The sequence below is a fragment of the Narcine bancroftii genome, chromosome 1 (genome assembly GCF_036971445.1).
Source record: "Narcine bancroftii isolate sNarBan1 chromosome 1, sNarBan1.hap1, whole genome shotgun sequence".
Classification (NCBI taxonomy): domain Eukaryota; kingdom Metazoa; phylum Chordata; class Chondrichthyes; order Torpediniformes; family Narcinidae; genus Narcine; species Narcine bancroftii.
In genome coordinates, this window is record NC_091469.1 from 16,944,134 (window position 1) to 16,964,184 (window position 20,051).

Consider the following 20,051-nt stretch of genomic DNA (forward strand, 5'->3'; position numbering starts at 1 on the left):
TTCTATGATTATGTATGATAATTGGGCTGTAAGATGAGATTGGAGTGATCGGCGTGGTTTAGCTATATCTGTAGGGTTTTTTTTTAAGTTTTTTTTTAAGTTTTTTTAAATTCAGATTTGTTTTTTCTTCTTTTTTGGGTTTTTTTTTCTCTCTTTTTTCATATATTGTTATTAATTATATCTTTTTTTTAGAGATAGTTCACACCCTAAACTGATCAAATTTTTTTTTATGATATATTTTAATATTATTGTTTAATATCTCTGTATTAATTCATTACTTACTATGTATTTTTTTTATATCTCTTTGAACTGTATGTGTTTATAAATTATAATAATAATAAAAAGATTGAAAAAGAAAAAGAAAAGGATTTCAAACTTTTTCTTTGCATTCATATACCACTTTAAGTGCCATGTGCTCTGTGATTACTAAGGGATTACTCAAGGTTGTATGTGAGTGGGACAAAAAGGTTGAGAACCACTGCTTTAGATTCAGTTATTACTGAAATATTTTGTTTGCGAAAAATTGTCATTGGCCTATTTCCTTTGGAGTTATGAATCCATGCACATAATGAGTCAATTAGGTACAGTTAAAACTGTGGTTTTGCTCACAGCACAAGGCAAATAGAGACATCTGAGGGCAGCTGAGAGTGGGGCGGTGGGATCAGTGTGGGGGCTGATCTTTTATCACAATGCCACTCCCTAACACTAATCTCCTCTCCCTTAATATCTGAAGGTGTGTCAGTAGGCCTTTTCATAGTCAGCCTCCACATGGAACTGGCTAAAAGTTGAATGAAAAGGTATTTCTTACCTTTTCATGCAGGCCCAGAAAAGTAGGCTACGATGTTCCTTTCTTCCTGGAGGTGGCTGGAGCATTGATGCAGCATTCAGGAGACATGGCTACTGGTCATACATATGTGCCAAGCAATGGACAACTTTGTTACCCATAATCCTCCTTGCAGGTGTAACTGCTCTGTGTTTCCTAGAATGGTTCCAACTGCTTGGGGGATTATAGGCAAGGTAGATGGCCATTGCTCGGTTGCATATTGAGCTGCTGACACTGACAAGCAGCCTGGCAGGCCAAAGTAGCCTAGTGAGGTGCTGGAGGCCTATGCGGCTGGCAGGGCTGTCACAGCCATCCCTGCTCTGATGGCCTCCGTCTGATACCCCCTGATCGCCCAGCTGACTTTGCCCTGAGAGGTCATGGAGGGAGAGGGGTGAGTAAGTGGGAGAGAGAAAAGTGAGGTGGGTCACAGGGTGATGGCATCACTGCAACGTCATCAGCCACTTGCAGCACCAGTATATTCATGATGCATGGCAGGGCATTGTGCTCCGCTGTTAACACTACATTAGCGTCAGCAGCTTGGAGACAGTCATGGACCATACATGAAGGTAAATTTCCCAATGTGAGGTCGGAGAATCTCCGCCTTTACGTTCAGATCTCTTTGCTTTATGAAAGGACCAACTAACACTTTTGAATATATTCAATAACTGAGCATTCACACCCTCCTTCTGTAGAACTGCAGATTCAGTATCCTTTGATACATACATTTTTAAAAATCTTATTCATGAATGAACAAGCCCTATTTTGAAAGACCAACCACCCCACATCTGTCCTGTCAAAACTATGAATTATGTACTTATGAATTAAATCATTTCTCATTCTCCTCCCAGCAACATATCAGTGCTTCACCCACCTAAGGAAACATTGAGTCTAGTAGAAGATGCATCAGTGCTTTTACCATCAGCTCATTTAATCTCCAGCTCCAGCCATTTCATCTACAGCTTATTTGAGACTTGTGCATTTACGAGAGCATGAATTGACATGCGAGATGGGCTAAACCCCAAGTGCCCACCAATCAGTTATTCCCCAGTGAATGACTCGCTGTCAGCCAGATCAACTCTGCCTTTTACCTTTGCTGTATAGTTGAGGGCTGCCGGGAGAGAGCGGGACTATGGTATTATTATTAAAAAGATTTTTTTCTGTTGACCTACTTGCATATTTTGTCCAAGTCTTAAATGCTTACCTATAAATACACAAAAAATTATGGTACACATACACTTCCTTACCAGAGTTGTTCCCAGAATGATGCTTAGGCCTTTTACACAGATGGCATTCTGGGGATGACACGACGACTGCTGGAAGAAAAAATCCGGGAGTGGAATTACCCCAACTTTGCATATTGGTAGTTTTTAAATACCAGCCGTATCGTTAAAAAAAATAGCCACAAATATCCGGGAATAAAGAAGTTGTATAAAAGTCTCTAAAGTTTGTGGTGTTGGAAGTCAATCATTTCAGCTCCAGGACATGGCTTCAAATTTCTCTTAGGTCTGTGTCCTGGAACAAATTACCTTTAGCTGCTTTGATTACTTCCTTCATGTCTGAAATGGGAATGTTCATTGAAGATTGCAGAGTGGCAAGCCATTCATGCACAATCAACACAGGCGCACCTCAAGGATGTGGGCATAGCTCTCTGCTTTACTCTTTGTACACCCATGACTGTGTGGCAAGGCACAATTCAAATGCCATCTACAATACACTACAGTTGCTGGCAGAATCACAGGTGGCAAAGAGGCAGCATACAGGAGTGAAATAGATGGGCTAATTAAGTGATGTCACAACAATATTGTACTTAGTTATGGTTTTTACACTGTAGGCAGGTCACGGCACAATCAAGGAATTTTGCCACTACACACAGACAGGCAGTCTAAAAACAAATGTGCCGGAATTTTGAGTCAATTCCTGCCCCGCGATTTATCCTGCAGGACTCCTACAATTTTTTGGAGGGAGCCTGCTGTACAGAAAACTTTATTGACAGTCATCCACTCTACTGCACGTCCAACCACCAAGACTGTTGCACTCAGGTACCTGCAGTCAAAAAAGGTGCAGTGTGAACAACCACACAGACATTAAATACATTAATATTTTTCCACAATTTTCCCGACATTGCAGTCTAAAAACCATAAATGTTAGCAAAAAGGAACTGATTATGCTCAGATAGGGGAAACCAGGAGAATACAAACCAGTCTTCATCGAGGAGTCAGCAGTAGAAAGGATTAAGATCATCCAATTCCTGTGTGTCAACATTCCTGAAGATCTGTTCTGGTGCCATCATGAAGATGGCTCAACAGAGGCCATATTTCATTAGGAGTTTGACGAGATATGGTATGTCAGCATAGACCTTTACAAATTTCTACAGATATGTCATGGCAAGCATTCTGACTGGTGTATCGCTGTCTGGTAAGGAGGTGCCAATGCACAGGATGGGAAATGGCTGCAGAGGCTTGTGAATGTAGCCAGTGCCATCATAGGCATTCATATTTACTCCATTAAGGATATCTGTAAGGGACAGTGTCTCAAGAAAGCAGCCTCCATCATCAATGACCCTCACCATTCAGCCCATGCCCTTTTTTCACAGCAGGAGGGAAGTTTAGAAGCCTGAAGTCAAACACATAATACAGGTATTACAAACAGCCTCCTCACCTCTGCCATCAGATTTCTGAATGGACAATGTACCACAGACGCTATCTCACTTTTTATTTCTCTTCTTTTGCACTAATTTACTTTTAAATAGTAAATTTACAATAATGTAATTTAGAGCAATTTCCACCTTTAATGCACAAGATTGGTGCCACAAAACAACAAATTTTGTGACCTATGTCCATGATAATAAAGAATTAAGAGTAAAACACTAAAGTTTGCAGACACCCTGGCTGAAATAAAAACACACTGCTGGAGAAACTTAGCAGGTCAAACAGTACAATTTATCTTCTTCTTTGGCTTGGCTTCGCGGACGAAGATTTATGGAGGGGGTAAAAAGTCCACGTCATCTGCAGGCTCGTTTGTGGCTGACAAGTCCGATGCGGGACATGCAGACACGGCTGCAGGGGAAAATTGGTTGGTTGGGGTTGGGTGTTGGGTTTTTCCTCCTTTGCCTTTTGTCAGTGAGGTGGGCTCTGCGGTCTTCTTCAAAGGAGGTTGCTGCCCACCAAACTGTGAGGCGCCAAGATGCACGGTTTGAGGCGAGATCAGCCCACTGGCGGTGGTCAATGGGGCAGGCACCAAGAGATTTCTTTAGGCAGTCCTTGTACCTTTTCTTTGGTGCACCTCTGTCACGGTGGCCAGTGGAGAGCTCGCCATATAACACGATCTTGGGAAGGCGATGGTCAAGATAGAGATACATCAACACTGCTTTGGACCTGAGCCCTTCATCAAGTTATGAGTTTAATGTAGGCAGGCTCTGAATAAAATGGTGGTTGGAGGGTCAAGAGCTGGATCACAGGGTCACAGGCAAGAGATACTCGGAGGACAAGGGAGGGAGGGCATAACAACAAATGGGGGAGGAGGAATGGTTCTTTGAATAGATAGCGAAAACGTTGTAGAGCTGGAGGAAAGGAAGGGAGGGCATACGAGGAGTTGCCTAGCAGAAACCAGAGAAGTCAATGTCAGTTGGAGAATGCCCAGATGGGATATTAGATGTTGATCCTCCAATTTACAAGTTGCCTTGGTTTGGCAGTGCATGACATCATAGACATACATGTTGGTACGGGAGTAAGGTGCCGAATTAGAATGGTTGGCCACAGAGTGATCCCCTTTCATTGATGCGGACAGAGCAAAGGTGCTCAGCAAAGCGATCTCCCAGTCTGTGTCCAGTCTCTCCAATGTGAAGAAGGCTACAACAGGAACACTGGATGCAGTAGATGACTCCTGCAGATTCACGTGATGTGTTGCTTCAAGCAAATCTAAATAGGTCATATGCATTAAATGGTAGGCTATTGAGATGTGCAGAGCAACAAAGGGATTTAGGAGTTGTGGTAAATAGTACCCTCAAGGCTGATACTCAGGTAGATGGTGTGGCGAAGAAGGCATTTGGAATGTTGGCCTTCATAAATCGGAGTATTGAATTCAAGAGTAGGGAGGTTATGATGAAATTGTACAAGGCATTGTAAAGGCCAAATCTGGAGTACAGTTTTGGTCACCAAATTATAGGAAAGATATAAACAAAATAGAGAGAGTGCAGAGAAGGTTCACGAGAATGTTGACAGGATTTCAAGGTTTGAGTTACAGGGAAAGGTTGTGCAGACTGCGGCTTTTTTCTCTGGAGCATAGAAGATTGAGATGGGACTTGATAGAGGTGTTTAAGATTTTAAAAGGGACAGACAGAGTAAACGTGGATAGGCTTTTTCAATTAAGAGTTGGGGAGATTCAAACTAGAGGGCATGGTTTAAGATTGAAGGGGGAAAATTATAAGGGGAACGAGGGGAAATTTCTTGACGCAAAGGGTGGTGGGGATGTGGAATGAGCTTCCGACAGACGTGGTCGAGGTGGGATCATTGGTTACATTTAAGGAAAGACTGGGTAGTTACTTGGATAGGAGAGGACTGGAGGGGTATGGACCGGGTGCTGGTCAGTGGGACTAGGAGGGTGGGGATTTGTTACGGCATGGACTAGTAGGGCCAAACTGGCCTGTTCTGTGCTGTAAGTGGTTATATGGTTATTTGGGAGTACTGACTGGGGCCCCAAATGGTGCTGATGGAGGAGTTGTGAGAACAAGTGTGGCAATGATGACAGTAAACCTGATTCTGATTCTGAGATTGAAACTGTCAATGCCTGTATGGCGCAAGACTCTCTCTCTCACTCGCACACACGCACACACACACACACAGACACACACACACACACACACAGATAAGAGGCATGCATCGTTTATACTATTTACAACAAGAGTGAGTATAACATGATATGTTAAGAGCAGGTTTGTAATTAATATCCTGAGATTTTCCCTTGAATAGGCATTTAATGGATCTAACAAATAAAAGCAACTATATTAGCATTTCAAAGGTGAAATATTCTGCAAGAGAGAAAGCTTCTCCAGAATCTGAGAGAAGAAAAAACAATCCACAATTGCAAAGCATGGCATGTCCAGTGGGTGACAATTTTAGCAATACCATCTTGGCAATAAATTACTGAAATCTCTGAATTTTTCTGAAAATCATCCAAAGAAAAAATCTTCGAAGTATTTTGCTGACCCTTCCTTGTCATGATGAAAATCTTGAACCCTCTCACAATCCCAGCACGAAATTATGTTCACGACATAAACTGGAATAGAACAACCATGATATAGTTAACACAACTGCTAGCCCAATCCTATGACGGTACCAACAACTCAGGTTTGAATATGGCACTGACACTGTCATACCATTGGGCTAACTGCAGTGTTAAGGAGTTTGTATCTTCTCCTGATGTCTGCTGGGTTTCCTCCCACCTAGGGTTTGAGGCTTAATTGGAGTATTTAGACAGCACGGGCTTGTTAGCCAGAAGGGCCTGCTACCATGCTCTTTCTTAAATTCTTTATTAAGATCAACCTTACCTTGTCAAGTTCAATTTGGAATATCCTAAACACATCTTGTGAATGAATAAACATGTAATAAAAGCATGTTTGGGCTGGCCTCCAATTTGTCAAGTTCAATTTGGAATATCCTAAACACATCTTGTGAATGAATAAACATGTAATAAAAGCATGTTTGGGCTGGCCTCCAATTTGTATAAGAGAGGAATGAGGGAGTGAGAGAGATCTGGTTAAAGCAACGTTGGTGGATGTGGATCAGCGTGCTCTGAACTTTACTGATCAGAATGGTTAGTGCAAGACAGTTACAGCGCCAGTGATCAGGATCGGGTTCAAATCCTGCGCTGTCTCTAAGGAGTCTATACATTCTCCCCGTGACTGCGTGGCCTTTCCACGGGGGGAGGGGGGTCCGGTTTTTACCCACCATTCAAAATGTACAGAGGTCGTAGGTTAATTGGGTGTAATTGAGCAGCACGGGCTCGTGGGCTGAAATGGCCTGTTATCGTGCTGTATGTCTAAATAGAAAATTTAAATTTAAATAAGCTGGCGAGAGTTTTGCTTCATTCAAATCTTCAGAAGGAAGTACAAAATTGTGAGCCGTTGAAACTGTTCAACTCGAAAGGTCATGACAGCAGTTTTAATCCTGTGAATTTCCAAAGGTTGTTCGTTATTACACCACGCATAGTTTTAGATTGAGTTATGTTGTACAACACAGAAGTAGTTTTAGCAAAATGTTAATGCATATATCCACCAGATGCAGGCTGATAGTAAGTAACAGAATATCTCACATGCCCCTCATTTTTCAATGATGCAGCTCCATGTTATGGATCTCCATAACATTAGCCACTTTTGACTGAAGAACAGCAGTATAGTTAGTGTAGGAGTTAGATGCAAAATATGGGTAGAAGGGCTTTCTTACGGCCACACAATATTTTGGTAAGATCTTACTTGGAGTGCTTCATACTGCTTGCAGTGGAGACAGCTCTGCATAGATTCAGAAGGTCTCTGGGAAAAGAGGCATTTTTTGTGAAGAATAATTGAATTGCTTAGATTATAGGAGAGAGTGCAGAGAAGGTTTACCAGAATGTTGCCTGGGTTTAAGCATCTGGAGTATGGGGAGAGATTGGACAGATTGGGTCTTTATTCTTTGGAGCGTAGAAGGTTGAGAGGGGATTTGATAGAAGTATTTAAGATTATGAAAGGGATAGACAGAATGGATGTGGATAGACTATTTCCGTTAAGAGGAGGAAAGTTTAAAACAAGAGGACATGAGTTAAGAATTAAGGGGCAGAGGTTTAGAGGTAACATGAGGGGGAACTTCTTTACTCAGAGAGTGGTAGCTGTGTGGAATGATCTTCCGGGAGAAATAGTGGCGGCGGAGTCAATTGTATTATTTAAGAAAAGGTTGGACAGGTATATGGATGAGAAGAAGATGGAGGGTTATGGGCATTGTGCAGGGAGGTGGGATTAGAAAGGGGTGTTTGGTTCGGTGGGGACTAGAAGGGCCTAATGGCCTGTTTCTGTGCTGTAATTGTTATGTTTATATATTCTTTGGAATTCAGCAGAATGAGAGTTAATTTTATTTAACCATATTGCATTCTGAGTGAAATTAACAGAGTAGCTCTTGAGAGGATCATTCCCTTTTTGTAGAAGTCTACTTTAAAGGAGGATTCTGAATTAGACTTCCTATTTCAAGTGAGGACAAGAAAAAAATATTCATTATATGAATTCCCAGAATTAATTTAGTTTTCTTTTACAGCAAGGTTACAAGCCCTACCAGCCCTTTAGCCACACTGACCAAATCGACCCATATGACCAATTAACTTAATAATATGGCTCATCTTTAGGATGTGGGAGGAAACCAGAGCATCCAGATGAAACCCACGCTTTCACAAGGAGAACGGACATCAGTGGATTCGAACCAGTGTCACCGATGCTGTAATGGCAGATGCCACTACACACCAAAAAAAATCAGGACACTGCGTCATTAAATATGTTCAAGGCTGAAATAGGGAAATGTTTGGTCAAGAAAACATCAAAAGTAATGGAATATATGAAATTAAATAGGAGAGCAGAGTAAAAGGGCACATCAGCTACAAATTCATTGAATGGCAGAGCACTGTCAAGGATCCATACATCCTTCACCTGCTCTGCATATAGTTCTTCTGTCCAATGTAAAACACTTCGTCTGGCAGCAATGGATTTAAAAAAAAAATAACTGGAGCAATTTTAGCATCTGTCCATAATGTTGGCCATTTTTGAATGAAGTACAGCAGCACAGTTAATGTAGTGGTTAGCACGATGCTATTACAGCGGCAGTGACCCAGGCTCAAATCCCACGATTCCTGTTAGGAGTTTGTACATTTTCCCATTGTCTGCATGGATTTTTCCCGAGTGCCTGTGTTTCTTTTCACTTTCCGAAAAGTACAGAGTGGCAGGTTAATTTGCATGTAATTTGGTGGCACAAGTTTAAATGGCTGGATTTGGTTTCTACTGTGCTTTAAATTAAATTAAATAAAAATATAAATAAATATGTAATAAGTATCTAAAACAAAAATAGAATCTTGGTCTACATCCGAAAAGGAAGTGCAGAACTGGGACATGATTGCATGTCGAGGCAATGTAATATCTGAAACGTGACTGATTTTAGTCAGTGGAGTACATTGTTTTGTGGCAGGGAGAAGAAATTTGAGAAAGATGCAGTGGTCTACAGTGTAAAGTACCGAAGAGATGTAATGATCATTATGGATGGGTGAGAGGTGAGGTCTGAATCACTTCACAGTTTCAATAGGTGATGCTTTGCAAGTTCTGGTATTTTTGAAGTGATGAACTGTTTCACACATTGGGTATTTTACCCTTTGGTGTGAAATATGTGGTGGATATTTTGGGAGTAAAAAAAATTGTGGAAAGCTCCAAGTATTCATGGTCAAGACACTTGAATGACAAAGGAACAAATGCAAAAACAAGTAATGCTTTTCACATCCTGTGATAACTTCTGCTTTAAAAAAGAACGACTTGATAACTTCAAGCTGTAACGTGACTGATCGCACTCATGACTTGAGAGGAGCATAAATACTTTATTAATAGCTTTCAATCAATGACTAGTAGATACATGTGAATCTGAGGTAAGGCAGGAAAAGCAGGGTTTATATTGGGGTAGGTGAGGGTGGAGCCAGGGGAGGAGCCAACCATCTGAACAAAACATAGATAGTGAATTCCAGTTCACTGCATTCACCCCTTCTTTCAGATGAGAACCTGTGAGTGAAAAGCAGAGACCATACATTCAAAAAAATCTAATAATTTACAAATATTTACAAGTTGAGTCTCTCAGGAGGTTGAGCATCTTATTACTGGAGGACTTTGGGCCTCTTGAACTTCCTGGACTCTCTGTGGGGCAGAGCTGCAGGGTCTCGAGGGCTCTGGCTCTGGTCATAGAGTGGATTGACCCTGGGTCGGGTACTTGGTGGTTCCTGGCTTGTTTGAGGCATTGGATCCTCAGTTTTGGCATGTGCCAGGTTTCTGATTGAGACAGTGTCCTCTCTGCCATCAGGGAATGCCACAAAGGCATACGTTGGGTAGGTGTGCAGCAGGTGCACCTTCTCAATCAAGGGTCTGTCTTGCTCCTCCTCACATACTTTCTCATAAAGACTGGTGCCGGTGGGGGCGTGGCAAGATGGCGTAAGGATCAGACGTGCCTTCCAGTCCTCTTCTGACTCTATTTTATTGTTTTGTCTAGAAATGCCCATTAAAATTCTTTAAAAGTTTAGATAATTTCAGTGCTGTTAATTTAACTTATGATGGTACAATTGGTGGAAAAGAGCAAAAAAAAACAACAACAGATCATCAAAAAACTACATTTTCCAAAAGTTCAAGTTTTGGAGCCTACCTACAGGAAAGACACCGGAACTCAGCGTGAAATGGATCCCAGGAGAGAGCTACAGTGTTCGGATGTAGAGCTCTATGTTACATCGGTAGAGCCCCCTAAAGAGGGCGCCAAACAGCTTTTAGAACAAAGAGTTATTCAAAGGCATTTGTCAACTGTAGAGGGGGTGCTGCAAACTACATCTCTTAAGATAGAAGAACCTATACAACTTGATGTACTGGGAGAACTTAATACATTATGGACTGGGGAAAACCCCGGCCAGCGTCCTCCAGTCATTGCTGGAGAGGCTATGGCTGGGGTTTCCACATGCAGTCATACTACAAGGAAGGCAACCAGAATGAAGGAAGGAACAGAAGATCCTTTGGTTATGCAGAAGAAGCAGGAATCTGTTAAGCCAAAATCTCTTCTAATTGAAAAGATTTTTGTGAATCTTGAATCTAAATTATTTTATACAATGCAGGGATTATCCAAGATTATGACTAAATTTGGTTCTAGGTTTAATACTCTGGTGAAAATACATTCTCAACAGATGGCTGAGTTTGGAGCTTTTAAGCTTGAAGTGAGAGATAAATTTAAGTTGTGTGAAGAAGATATAGACGAAATATGGGATCAAGTTTTTGATGTGACCAAAATGGTCGAAGACTTACAAACTCAAAATAAAAATTTGGTGAAAAAGATTGATTATTTGGAAAACCAATCCAGACGGAACAATATAAAGATTATTGGTTTGCCGGAAGGTATGGAGGGACCAGACCCAAGAAATTTTTTTACTGAATGGATTCCGCAGGTGCTGGGTCAAGAACATTTCCCGGAAGGTATAATACTGGAACGTGCTCACAGAGCCTTGCGTAGAAGACCTATTTCAGGTCAAAGTCCAAGATCTGTTTTGGTTCGTTGCTTGAATTATTACGACAGAGAAATAATTTTACGAGTGGCTATTAGAAATGCACAACAGAGAAAATCACCCTTGATGATTCAAAGTAATCGAATTTTCTTCTATGTGGATTTGAGTCAAGAAGTTATGTTCCAATGACGGGAATTCAATCCTGCTAAAGAGTTGTTGTGGAAGAAAGGTTACAAGGCAACCTTTAGATATCCAGCTGTTTTGAAGGTTTTCCAAGATGGTTGCCAACCAAAGTTCTTTGATTCTCCAAAGGAAGCTATAGCATTTGCTCAAGAGCTGCCAATTACTCAGTTTCAACAGAGACATAATCCGCCGCGATCTCTAAGGAGACAAGAGATGGAAAAAAAGAGCCGTGCTCCAAGAAGGAATGGTTGTAATGGTGACTCGGCAGTTGGAGCTGATTAAAAGAAGAGTTGCCCTTTTTTTTTCTATTTTTTTTAAAAAGGGATATTAAATAATGATGATGTTAGTTTAAGATGAAGTGAGAGTTGGGGGAGAGAACTGGATAGGCACTATTTCCTGAAAGTCATCTGCTACGTGTGAGTTATCTCACACCCATTTTTTTTTTGGGAGTTAACGCATTGCACGGTTTAGACGGGAGGGGGTATTTTTAACCTCCTACCCGTTTTTTTTCCTTTTTTTTTGTATTATTAGATTAAAGAGTGAAGGGGGTTTTTTGTTTAAATATATAAAAAAGCATAAGAAAGTATTTGATTGTTTAAAAAACTAAAAATTGATGTGGTTTTTTTTGTAAAGTTTATTCAGTAGATAAGGAATATCTGAAATTTAAATGTGAATGGGATGGATAAGTTTTTTTAAATTTTTTTCTTTAACTTTAAGGTGAAAGGAGTGGTAATTCTGGTGTATATTATTTTGCTATTTTAGTTATAGAACAAAGGAAATAATGGTGAAAGTTATAAATTGAATTGTACAATTCTTAATGAGGCTTGAATTTTGTTTGTGGTTTATGCTCCATTTGTTGAAGATATTGATTTTGTTGTAGATGTGTTTTTATTATTTGGATATCTGAATTTTAACGTAATGATTGGGGATATTTAAATGTGGTATTGGAGCTTTTATTGGATAACTATTCAAGAGTAAAAGGGAAAAATGGTGGAAGAGTACTAAAATTGAATTGTACAATGCTTAATGAGGTTTGAATTTTGTTTTAAGATGGTGGTTTATGTGACTAATATGATGATAGATGTGAAGTTAGTTGATATTTGGTGAAGGTTTATCTCTATAGAGAAAGTTTTTTTTTCATCTTTTTTTTCCTTGCTAAAATTTTTTTTAAAGAATTGATTATTGTTTAAGAATTTTTGATAGATAATGTTACTAACTTTACTAAATTTTTATATTAAGTTTGAGTTAAATATATGTTTCATCTTAACTCCGTTTGTTAAATATATGCATTTAAGTTTGATTTAAATATGTTTTTTAAGTCTGATATCTTAGTATTAATTACTTTTCTTTTTGTTAGTATTTTAATCAGTTATGTTTTTGTTTTTTTTTTGTAAGTGGGTTTTTTTTCTCACATATATTATTAACTTTATTAATTCTTCACTCTATTTTGGGGGGAAAGGGGGGTTGGACTAATTTGAGTTGGGTTATTAATGTGTAATAATTATTGGGGAGGGTATAGTTTATTTAGATTACTGATACTGTATTGTAATTTTATTAATTTATTCTTAATTTTTTTTAATGTAATCCTATATGTTATTCATGTTATAAAATCTTAAATAAAGTTTAAAAAAAAGACTGGTGCCAGTGCCATTAGCCAAGCCGGAAGGGTGATCCAGGATGTGAATTTACTCTGAAAAGTGAACTTTAGCTCGTGAAGAGTTGTGTTGATTTCAGTGCAGAGAAGCGACCTTATGGAGTGAAGCACAGTGGGTAAGACTTCTTACCAGCGTGAGTCTGGAAGGCCTTTGGATCAGATAACCAATTTTATGGCTTCCATACCGTTGCATTTTCCTTTTCAACTTCTCCTTTCTCCCGAGGATTGTAGCTAGTCTTCCTGCTTGAGGAAATACCTCTCATGTACAGGTCTGGTATAGCTCTTCGCTCATAAATGATTAGCCCCAGTCACTATGGATATAGCTGGGATACCCGAACATAGTGGAGATAGAGTACAAGGCCCTGATGACCATGGTGGTGCTCATGTTTGGGGAGGGGATGGCAAATGGAAAATGTAAATACTCGTCAATGACATTGAGAAAGTACACATTTCCATTGGTAGAAGTGAGGAAACCCTTTAAATCGATGCTGAGTCATTCAAAGGGGCTAAATGCTTTTCTTAGGTGCACTTTGTCGGGGCGGTAGAAGTGCAGTTTGCACTCAGTGCAGACCTGGCAGGATCTGGTCATTTCCCTGATATCCTCAATGGTGTAGGGCAGGTTGCATGCCTTGACAAAATAAGCCATGTGAGTGATACCTGGGTGGCAAAGCTCATCGTGTAGTGACCGCAACTGGCTAGTGTATGCAGAGGCACAGCTTCCTATTGACAGGGCATCTGGATGCTCATTGAGAATAACTGGTCTGTATGCTACATCATAATTATAGGTGGAGAGTTTGATCTTCCACCTCAAAATCTCGTCATTCTTATTTTACACCTCATTGCGTTATTAAACATGAATGTCATTGATCGCTGGTCGAGTGCTGGCCAGGTAATGGCTCCAGTGCCTGATGGCCTCTACAGTGGCTTAGGTCTATGATGTGTTCCGAAGCTCGTGGCCTTATAGGGTGTGGGGGGGAATAGGGCAATTGGCCTGCCCACCTTGTTAAGGGTAGTAGCCAGAGTTATGTCAGAAGCATCGCTGTCCACCTAGAATGGTTCATTCTCATCCATTGCATGCATGGTGGCCTTTGCGATATAGCTCCTAACTTTGTTGAAAGCCACCTGGGCTTCAGCCGTTAAAGGGAAGGAGGTGGACTTTAAGAGGTGGCTGACTTTATCCGCATAGTGAGGAACCTATTGGGCATAATAAGAAGCCCAGCCACCTCCTTCAGGCCTTCATGGTCTTCGGGAATGGGAGATCTAATAGGGGGCACATTCGATTAGGGTCAGAACCAATGACGCCATCTTCAACCACATAGCCCAGAATCACCATGTTTATTCCGGAACACACACTTACTGGAAGCTGTTCATGAGAGTCAGGGATTTGACCATGTGGAGAAACTTCTGGAGTTTGACGTAATGGTCTTCCAGAGAGTGTCCATAAATGGCAACATTGTCAAGATAAGGGAAGGTGGCCTTTAACCCTTATTCATTGACCATTTTGTCCATCTGTCTCTTAAAGACTAAGATCCCGTTAGCGATTTCAAAAGGGACCATCCGGAGCTGACAGACCTGTGCATCTGCTTCAAATGCTGTGTAGGGGCGGTCCTTGGAATGGATCGGTAACTGATGGTATGCAGCTTTCAGGTCAATGGTCAAATAGACCCGATACTGCACAATTTTATTTACAATGTCCAAAAGATGAAGGAGGGGATACGAGTCCAAGAGAGTGAAACAATTAATTGTTTGGTTGCATTCAATCATTAGCCTGGACTTTTCTCCACCTTCCATGACTACAACCTGGGCTCTCATGGGCTGTTGCTAGGCTCAATTATATTTTCTTTAAGCAGCTGATGCGTTTCAGCTCTGATAAATACCCGATCCCCTGCACTGTATTCCCTGCTCTTTGGGGGTATCAGCTTGCAATTGGGAGTCAGGTTCAGTAACAGTGGGGGGGGAAATCAATATTTAGGGTGGAGAGGCCACATGTGGCACCTGGTTTTTAGGATCCTCCATTCTGCACCATAAATGGAAGAAGTGTGCCTGGTATTCCATGGTCACACATTTAAGGTGACACAGGAAGTCTAGGCCCAGCAATACAGAAGAAGCACACATATCCTTCAGTAAATGCAATTGGAACATACAAATTTCCCCCCTTTTTACAGTTAGATGTACTACACAATACCCCTGGATTGTCGCAGAGTGTAAATATGATTCTAGGAAAATACAATAGTGCATTGGGTATACTTTTAAGTTGTACCACAGAGCAGTCGCAGGGTTAATAAAGCTTTCAGTGGAGCCAGTATATACCAAGCAATCAGTCAAGTGTCCGTTTACCCTCACCTCAATCGTGGAGTCATTCAATTGATGAGGTCTTGCCTGATCCAGGATGACCAAGGCCAGTGCTCCGGAAACCACGCTTCTCCCATTGTCGATGTTGACTCTCTCATCTTGGCCCACAGGCAGACAAGATGGTGTCAATGATGAGGTGCAGCAAGAAGGCCACCATCCATCTTGATCTGAGGGAGGAGTAGGTAGTGTCAACCATAAGGCAATGGCAAGATGGCTGCCGTTGCTTCTCGCGATGCTTCACTTCCAGTGGTGCGTCTTGCCAAGAGGCGCAACAAAATGCCGATGGCAAGCAGCATGGAGAGGCTGGGGCCAGCACTTTGAGATTCAGGCACGGGTTGAACACCAACTCGGGGGTTGCACAAGCAGTTGCCATATTTGAGTTCTCCTTGACCTTGCAGTCCTTCACCACATCCTGAGCACACAGAGTCTTTCGCGGGGCATCGGGCATAGGGTGCTATGCCTGTCTGCAGAAGTAGCATCCTTGGTTGCAAGTGGCTGCAGTCAGTGCTGGGGCTGTGGGGGTTGTCGGTGCCCCAATGACCTGGTCCTCTGAAGAGGGGCTGCTTTCACCCGTGAGGTCGTCATCTCCTAGTTGGGCCTGTTTGGGTGCTTTTACCAGCTCTAGGGTGCTGGCCAAGTCTTTCTTCCCCAACGTAGCAGTTGCTGCCTCATGTACCTTGACCTCACTCCTTCCATGAGGGTGTCCTGGAATTGTTCCTCCTCTCTCACCTGGGCTGTGACTGCTTCATAATGGCATTTCCTAGTCAACACCAACAGTTCAAGGTCATAATTGTCCATGACTCATCCGGACTTTGCCGATGTTGAGAGAGCCGGTGTCTCACCAGCATGTTGTTTTCAGGCCTCATGTAGTAGACCTTCAAGCCTTCTATGGCAGACTCATAAGTTGTACAGTCCATGATGACCACGAACCCCTTGAGGCTGACTCAAGAGAGAAGTGCAGACCTCTAAAGACTATCGGAGTTGAAGACATCTTGCATGATTGTCAAGTAAGACTGAAAACACTCCAGCCAGTTGGCAAATTCCTCTGGGGACAGAGGGTATACCTGACTTCAACAAGGCTTCCATCCTGCTTCAAAGTTAGCTATTAAAATTGTAACATGAGTGATTGCACTCAGAGGCTTGAGAGGAGTACAAACACACTTTTAATAGCTTACAATCAATGGCCAGTAGACACAATAGTCCACACATGAATTTGAGGTAAGGCGGGAAAACCAGGGTTCATATTGGGGAAGGTGAGGGGGAAGGTGAGGGTGGAGCCAAGGGAGGAGCCAGTCATCTGAACAACAGTGAATTCCTGTTCACTGCACAAACTCAACAAAACAACTTTATCTGGAACAGCAAAACACTAAAGCTCATTCCTTTTCCTCTGCAACATGGTCTCCAAGCTATATATGAGGCACACAGGAAGTAAAGAAGTCAGACAGGAAGTAAAACCCCTCACAGCATCACTTTAAAAGCATCTCACATTACAACACATCCCACTCAGTTTTAGTGATCTTTATCAATTCTTAGAAAAAAACAAAGCAACTCTCACTTTAAATATTTTTCATGATCCAGCAAATTACAGCAAATGCAATATGTTTCTTTCATTTATTTATTTTTCCACATTTGTCTTGACCATCTGAAATTGCCCATGAGAACTGCTTTCCTTCAAGCATAGTAGGTTGCGGGTGAGGGGTGACCTTATTCAGGTTGATAAAATCACGAGGAGCATGGAAAAATCATGTCATTTTCCCTGTGTAGTTGAGTCTTAAACTATGGGGTATAGGTTTACCTGTGACTGTGTGTTGAGCAGTTTTCAAATGTGTGGCTTGCTGGACTATTTCAGGGTCCACATGATTTGGCACCACGAAGATGGAAGGACAGGAGGTTTAGGGAATGAGATGGGTTTTTACAGCAGTCAGTGATTTCCCTTGTCCTTGTGGAATGCAATATTGTGTTTTTTCCAAATTTCAGATTACAGTAAAATTCTGATTATACAGAAAAATGACAGACAGAATTTCCAGATGAATAGATATTACTCCGACCAATACCTCAATTTATAGTCCAGTAATTCAACCAATTCCCACTGATACTATCCCAAACAACTGGAGATAAATAATTCTGAGGCACAACTAAGAATGCAATAGAGGCAATAAAGAATGCAAATATTGTTTTGTGAACTGTTTTATTCTTGGCATCAGTTCAATCTGTCAATTAAGAACAGCTGCAAAGAAAATTTTAAAAAGTGGAATTATTGTGAGAATACTTCAATCAGTTCAATACGAAGACTGAAATCCCATTATTTTTGATCTGTGATTTATGTACAATATGTATTTCTCAATGAGCTTGCTAAATTTCTTTTGATGTACAAGATACAGCCAGAAAATTTGATTAAGTGCAACATTAACAAAGGTTTCCTTTTCCTCCCTTCCTTTGTGTCCTGTTCTAATTTTTCGTCACCGTTATAAATCATTGCATATTCCTAACCAATTGGGAAAACCCTTCTGTGCCCAAGACATTATCAAATATGGTGAACAGATTTGCAGCCCACATTCACTCAGCACTGCAAATGAATACAAGGACTGTCTGACCTAATTAGCAGACTCCTTAAATACTTAAAATGATTTATGTTCTTAATGCATTGTTATTTTACAATTTCAAATTTTTTGTGCTTATCTCATCTTATTAATTAATAGTTCATGTTTCATTCTGCATGTTGGCATTTCAAGATTTTGGAAATTTTCTAGAACACAGCACTTGCCAGAATTGAGAAAGGAATTACCAAACTAGAGGTATTCTGTTCAAACTCAATCAGATTTCAATTTGATTCAGGCTGCTTGGAAAGTGATTGCAAATCTGTATTTACTTGACTTGCCTCCACCAATAATTTATTTAGATGAATGGATGCTCAGCTTCTCTCAATGCATGGATTAACACTCAGTGAAAGGGGGAGAAATCTGCCTTGAATTTCGCATCTCTGGACAGCACTTGGTTCAGAATTCATTAACTAAAAGCTGACTTGGCACCATTATGATTAACTCTCCACCAATGGTTTTCAAATTGCCCCCCCCTAAACTCACATTCCACTTTAAGTAATCCCTATGCTATAAGACCTATGTGATTAGTGATCCAATTGTTCCTGAAATATTTTGCTTGAGACAAACTGTCATTGGTTCAGTTCCTCTGGAGTTATGAAACTGAGAACATAATGAACCAATTAGGTAATTTTTAAACTTTTTCTTTCTACTCACACTATCTTGAGCAATCCCTTTCTAAACACAGAGTACTTCTGGTTTAGGGGAATGCTTAAAGTGGAATGTGAGTTTAGGAGGGCAGTTGGAAAATCACTACTCTTCACTACTGGGGGTTGTAAGCCTCTTTGTTCACTGAGCACTTTGTGAGTGCTGAGATCATTTCTCTCAAACATCGTTCATTATCATACGTCAATTAATCTCACACCAATCCAATCTGCCATTGTGGTAAACCACTATAGTGCTATGGTTGGCTGCTGCCAGCTGGATACATTTCTCCAGACTGATTCTACCAATACCCTTTGTATGTTCCCCTTTCCCTTTACTTCTATTGGTCAATAAGTTTGATGGTATTTCCTGTCTTTATAGTTTCACAATATCAGCCTTTTGTGATTATTGATGGTACATCAGCCATCTATTGTCATTTTATTATACAGAACAAGAACAGGCCCTTTGGACTACCATGCCACCGTTCTTCTCATCCACACCAATCCCATTTTCCCATATTAGGACTACATCTATCAATACCTTGCCCACCCAAGTTTCTGTCGAAATGGTTCTTAAATGTCATAATTGTCCTGATTCCATAATTTCCTCTGACAGTGCATCTTATTCTCACCAAATTTAAAAAAGTAATCCTCAAGTCCCTTTGATGACTCCTTCCTCTCACCTTAAACCTGTGCCTCTCATGATCTCATAACCATCTGGCTGGCCACCTCTCAGCCTCCATTAGTCCAGGGAAACTCTCCCATAACTAAAGTCGTTCACCTAGTGAATCTCCTCTGCACTTACTCCAGCACAATCGTATCCTTCCAATAATGTGTAACTAGAAGTGCACACAGCACTTAAATTATGTCCTAACCAATGTTTTGTGAAATTGAATCAAAATGCCCCAACCCTTATATTCTAATATGCCAACCAATGAAGGGAAGCAGGTCAGATGGCTTCACCACACTATCCATCTGTGCTGCCATTTCCAAGGAACCATAGACAAGAACCTGAGGCCAAATACTGCTGGCAACTTTCTAAGTAGTAACTTGGTGGGTTTAACTACCCTTTGCAAAATTGAACAATGGTTTGTCATTGCAATATAGAAATGCTCTGACATTTTGACACAAGAGAAATGGCAGATGCTGGAATCTTGAGCAAAAAATGCAAAGAAGGAGTGACCAAACATAGAGGCTGACCCACATTCATAGAGAGAAATGGTGAGTCAACTGTCAGCATAAAAATAGGGATAACGCTCAGAGAGCAGCCATGACACCAACCTTCATCTTTCCAAATAAAAGTAAAATCTCACTTCACTTACACCTTCAACATTACAACTATTGAGTCTTCAGCCCTTCATTAACACTGACAGATCTACAGCTGGTGCTTTGCTCTATCACATCCATGTTGCCATCCTTTGTGAGCTTGATGCAATACAGTCATTATATTCTCTCAGGTTGCTCATTGATATTACCCTCATATGCATTCCCTTATGTCCAAGGGCATGCCATGGTAGTGAAAATGGAAATGATTATATCATACTTCCAAC

The 20,051-nt window shown here is 40.9% G+C and overlaps 1 long non-coding RNA gene across 1 annotated transcript in view; it reads right to left on the reverse strand.

Annotated features, from left to right (window-relative positions):
• Window positions 1-2,067: 2,067 nt before the first annotated feature.
• Window positions 2,068-20,051, reverse strand: part of LOC138763504 (uncharacterized) — a 162,440-nt gene continuing 144,456 nt past the window's right edge. The window contains exon 3 of the long non-coding RNA XR_011357622.1: window positions 2,068-2,136. This is a non-coding gene — a long non-coding RNA (uncharacterized lncRNA). The remainder of the gene's footprint in view (window positions 2,137-20,051) is intronic.